Source organism: Lathyrus oleraceus, chromosome 6, assembly GCF_024323335.1.
Source record: "Lathyrus oleraceus cultivar Zhongwan6 chromosome 6, CAAS_Psat_ZW6_1.0, whole genome shotgun sequence".
Lineage (NCBI taxonomy): Eukaryota > Viridiplantae > Streptophyta > Magnoliopsida > Fabales > Fabaceae > Lathyrus > Lathyrus oleraceus.
The window spans coordinates 203,215,787-203,221,890 of NC_066584.1; positions in this window are offsets into that span (position 1 = coordinate 203,215,787).

Here is a 6,104-nt window from a genome sequence, read left to right on the forward strand (position 1 = left end):
CAACAACAACATATATAAATATGCATAAAATAAAGCAAATGAATATAATGATAAAGCGAGGAAACCGCAAAGATAAACACCCTAAGCAAGCGAAGAAAGAAATCAAAACTAGGCTCAAGTGCAACCTGGCGAAGCAAAGACTCCCCAACAGAGTCGCCAACTGAAGCTAGCATAAATATACCCGAACGCATCGCACACTAGAACATATAACATAGTCGCCATCAAACTTTATTTATTCCCAAAGTAAAGGGAAAACATCGATAAAACCCTGCGGAAAGAGATATGTGAGGTAAGGAAGTCAGTTATGTAAGGGGAAGGTATTAACACGCCTAACATCTATGGTACTCCATGGGAACCGTTTTGATTGTCCTTGCTCGAATGGGTGTGATATCTAAAGATTACTCGCGAAAGAATAAAGGAAAATAATAGAAATAAATGTAGTGTTATGTGAGGATTAGGGCCCTCAGGCCTACATATCCTTATAGTGCAATAAGGAATTCAGAGCTCCATAGTTCATAGAACTAGTGGTGGGAGATGAAAAGAAGTTATGATCAAAGTATGGTCTAAACCAAAGGATAGTATGATTTGAACTCTAACAAGGTAAGAAATCTGAACCCAAGACTAAAATTGGTGTTGACCAATATGTGGGCTAGCCGGAAGCGTCTGCCATTATATGGTATAGCCGAAAATAGGGAGAATTAAGTGTTTGGGTATGAGCCAAACAACTATTGGTTCACAAGCTGACACAAGATGGAGATCAAAGAGATATTATATTTGTGTAGTGGGAAATTCATGATCGTCAAGCTATTGACAAACTAGAGATCAAATAACAAGAGTCGCCACCACGCTTTTATTGTTTCCAAAGGAAAAGGGAAAAAGTACGAACAAAACCCAAAAGTAAGAAGTTTTCAAATCAAAACTAATAAAATGTCAGAGATTACAGGTAAGGGGGTTGGTTACACAGAGGGAAGGTGTTAGCATCCAAAGTGTCCTTGGTACTCCTAGGGAGCCCTTTTTTTGTGCATATGTACTTGGTATAAAGTGATGTTTACAAACAAATAGAATGGGGGGACGAGAAAGGAATTCATTAATTATATTTTAGTGTTTGACAAGATCTTCGGACTTGTGCCTACGTACCAACATAAAAATGAGGGATCAAAACCTCGTAGTTCGTGATACAAATTTCAAAATGGATGCATTTTTTCTAACAAAAATTAAGTTTGAAAGGCACAAAGGCCTAAAAATGTGTTGACTGATCACCCAAATAGGACCCACAAAGTGTCTTGGATGATATTCAAGCTTCTTGGATCTAATTCCGATTGACATGATGAAATGCAATATGAAATGTTAAATGACCTAAAAATGAATGCATGAATGAGGGGGGCAAATTTTGAGGTATTATAGCTTCCCCTATTCAATCAACTGGAGACCCGAAAAGAAGATAGCAGCGACTTTCGCACTTTCTAGGTATCAAGGGATTGAATACAATAAAAGCCCGAAAATTTGCACTAAAGTGAAGTGAAGTAACAATGCCTGTCAGAATCGGCAAAGAGGTGGTCTTGAAAGAAGAATCCGTCTGGTACGGTGAGAGTCAGTCTGAATACCGAAAAAGAATGTTAACCTGGATACCAAAATAAATGGTAACACAGAAATAACCATGGCCTGAATGCCGCTCATCAGTCTGAATACTGGAAATGACTTCGATCTGAACATCGGAAGATATGAGATTATTAATATCGGTTTGAACACCAAGAGGCTGGCCTGAATGCCACAAGTTGCGTCGACCTGAATGTCAGAAACTTCTTCGATCTGAACATCGGAAAACTGGCCTGAACGCCACTTCGATCTGAATATCGGAAACTGGCCTGAATGCCACTTTGGTCTGAATACCGGAAACTGGCCTGAATGCCACAAGTTGCATCGACCTGAATGTCGGAAACTTCTTCGATCTGAACATTGGAAAATTGGCCTGAATGCCACTTCGATCTGAATATCGGAAAATTGGCTTGAATGCCACTTCGATCTGAATACCGGAAACTTCATGCCTGTCAGCATCGGTAGAAATAGGGAAAGATAATAGAGATGGAGCATGGGCCAATGACACTTGCTGGGGATAATAAAGGTAAGTCATGAACAATCTTCAGTCTGAGTACTGGAAACAACTTCTGGCTTATCACTTGGGATACCGAGAATGTTTTATGCTTACATGCGTATGTTTGAATTTTTCAATGGCGTAATGCTCCATGAAAATGGAAATGCTACGCGATTTGGGAGGATGCAATGCAATATGATTCTACATGCAGGGATGCGAAATGCTGGGTAGAATGCCAAGGCAAGGCAAGGGAATCTGCTGGGGAAATGATCACCATCTTCTGGACCCTGGCAAGGCTGTTGGAGATGCACAGCGCAAAGAACTCTGTGGGGAAATGACCCGCCATACGGTGTTCTAGCAATGACGAAATACCGAGACTCTGACTGGGGAGAGAACGACACTGAAAACCTGCTGTTGGGGAAAGCGATAGTGGTTCTGGCAACCATAATCTGCGAGAGAGACGACTTAGCAGGGGAAGCAAACACCGATATGGTACCGAGATTCTGCTTCAAGGAAAAAGACCATGGATCTGGCGTCGAGATCATCGATCTGGCATCGAACCCTGAGGAGCAGCTGCTTCTGCTGGGAAGATACAGTCTGACACTGTCAACTCCACTGGGGATATATAGTCTGGCACTATCAACTCTACTGGGGAGTGTATATTCTGAAACAACCGTTTGGGGGAAGTACAGCAGTGAGAGCCTGCTGGGGATCGAAGAATCCAATGCTCTGATCAGCTCTGCAGCGATAAGATACCAACTTCGACTGTTGGGGGAAAACATTCGCGATCATCGGCTGGGAACCTTAAGGAAATGCCCCGAGGGTACTTGTTCTGAATAGACGATCTAAAGCACTTAACATTTACAGCAATTTTAAATGTTTATTAAGCATGTACCTGTAAAGCTCTTATGTTTCATGATGCAATGTTTATCAAAAATTCGGACGTCATTTTTGCAAACAAAACAGTAAAATGAAAATGAAAACAGAGATATACTGAATAACATGATTTTATTGGTTGAATGGCCTCTGAATAGGAATTTACATTAGGAAGCAATCCCTGGAAAGAGGTAATCGCACAAAATATAAAAACAGAAATTAATCTAATGGCAATGTGAAATGGATTTCTATTGGGTTCCAATTCTGCTATGACTTGCTCGTCTTCAAGATCCTCCAGATGACCAGCTTTCTGAAAAGAGTGATTGGACTGTTTCCTATCCTTCAAAAGTTTCCAGTATTGACACGAGATGAGATTCAGAACTACTCAGAATGCAGTCATTCGTTTAATCCCTAACTTTTGCCTGGATCGCCCTTTTCGGGTTTTCAATCCACCGGGATACCCATTTTTGCCTAAGTTGCCTTTTCAGGTTTTCAACTTACCGGGTGTACGATCTTTTCATTTTTAATCCCTGATTTTTGCCCGAACCTTTTCATTTTCTTGGTTCGTCGGGATGCCCCTTTTTGCCTGGACTATTCTTTTTACTGTCCAGCGGGTCTATTTTATGCGAAGTATTTTTTAACTGCGTCTGAGTTCACAGGGGAAGTGCAGTTTTCACCATCCATAGTTGCAAGCATTAAGGCCCCACCATCAAAAACCTTGGTGACAATATACGGTCCATCATAGTTAGGAGTCCACTTGCCCCTGTGATCTGTCTAACGGGGAAGGATCCTTTTCAACACCAAATCTCCAACCTGGAAGCATCGAGGACGCATTTTCTGATCAAAGGCTCTCTTCATCCGACTCTGATACAACTGCCCATGACAAATGGCTGCCATTCGCTTCTCTTTGATAAGACTCAACTCATTGAACCTTGTCCGAATCCATTCAGCTTCGTCTAACTTGACCTCCAACAGGACTCTTAGAGAAGGAATCTCCATTTCAACAGGTAGGACTGCTTCCATACCATACACAAGGGAGTAAGGGGTTGCCCCGGTCGATGTACGTACTGAAGTACGGTACCCATGCAAGGCGAAGGGTAGCATCTCATGCCAATCTCTGTACGTAACGACCATCTTCTGCACAATCTTCTTTATGTTCTTATTTGCCGCCTCAACAACACCGTTCATCTTAGGGCGGTAAGGGGAAGAATTGTGATGCTGAATGTTGAAGTTCTGGCACAACTCCTTCATCATTTTGTTGTTGAGATTAGAACCATTATCAGTAATGATTCTTTCGGGAATCCCATAGCGATAAATGATTTCTTTCTTGATGAAACGGGCAACCACATGTTTGGTGACATTCGCGAACGATGCTGCTTCGACCCACTTGGTGAAACAGTCGATGGCAACAAGGATGAAGCGATGCCCATTGGAGGCGGTCGGCTCAATCTTTCCAATCATATCGATGCCCCACATAGCAAAAGGCCACGGCGAAGACATCACATTCAAAGGATTTGGCGGCACATGTACCTTATCAGCATAAATCTGGCATTTATGACACTTCCGAGCATATTTGAAACAATCAGATTCCATGGTCATCCAGTAATATCCCGCTCTCAACAATTTCTTAGCCATTGCATGTCCACCGGCATGAGTACCGAAGGAGCCTTCATGAACTTCCTGCATTAACATGTCTGCTTTGTGTCTATCCACGCATCTGAGCAAAACCATTTCGAAGTTCCTCTTATACAACACATCCGTCTTTCTTCAAGAAGAAACTGCCTGCCAATCTTCTCAAAGTCTTTCTATCATTGTTGGATGCCCCTGCAGGGTACTCTTGATTCTTCAAAAAGCGCTTGATGTCGTGATACCAGGGCTTGTCGTCAACTACCAGTTCAGCAACAAACACATACGCGGCCCTGTCGAGGCGCATCACATCGATCCTGGGAGCATGGTTCCACCGAATCACGTTGATCATGGAGGATAGAGTGGCAAGAGCATCTGCCATCTGGTTCTCATCACGAGGTATGTGATACAACTTTACTGTTGTGAAGAAAGTCAATAGTCTTCTCGTGTAATCTCTGTAAGGGACCAGATTGGGCTGGAGGGTATTCCAATCACCATTCACTTGATTGATCACTAGAGTTGAATCTCCGAAGATGTCCAAAGTCTTGATTCTCAAATCAATGGCTTGCTCAATACCCAAGATACAGGCTTCATACTCAGCTTCATTATTTGTGCACTCAAAAGTCAGGCGAGCGGTGAAAGGCATGTGGGCACCTTTCGGAGTAGTAATGATAGCGCCAATTCCACTTCCTCTGGCATTGACAGCCCCATCAAACAACAAAGTCCACTTTTCGTCTGGATCAGGTCCCTCCTCAACAACTGGCTCTTCACAGTCTTTCATCTTGAGGAACATGATGTCTTCATCTGGAAAATCAAACTGCATCGGCTCATAATCATCAGTCAGTTGCTGAGCAAGATAGTCTGACAGAATACTCCCTTTGATGGCTTTCTAGGATGTATACTGGATATCATACTCTGTCAGTACCATTTGCCAACGAGCAACCCTTCCGGTGAGAGCTGACTTCTCGAATATGTATTTGACTGGATCCATCTTGGAGATCAATAAGGTTGTGTGAGATAACATGTATTGTCTCAATCGCTAAGCAACCCATGCAAGTGCACAACACGTGTTTTCAAGCATCGAGTATCTCGACTCGCAATCTGTGAATTTCTTACTTAGGTAGTAGATGGCATGCTCTTTCCTACCTGTCTCGTCGTGTTGACCGAGAACACAACCCATGGAATTGTCTAGTACTGTCAAATACATAATCAGCGGTCTCCCTGGGACCGGAGGCATAAGGATAGGAGGATTCTGCAAATACTCTTTTATCTTCTAGAAAGCCCTTTGGCAATCATCATTCCACCTGATAGCCTGATCTTTTCTCAGCAATTTGAATATTGGCTCGCACATGGCTGTTAGGTGAGAGATGAACCTTGCAATGTAGTTCAACCTCCCTAAGAAACCACGGACTTGTTTCTCTGTTCTTGGCTCAGGCATTTCCTGTATCGCTTTCACTTTGGCCGGATCCATCTCAATCCCTTTTTCACTAACAATAAAACCCAGTAACTT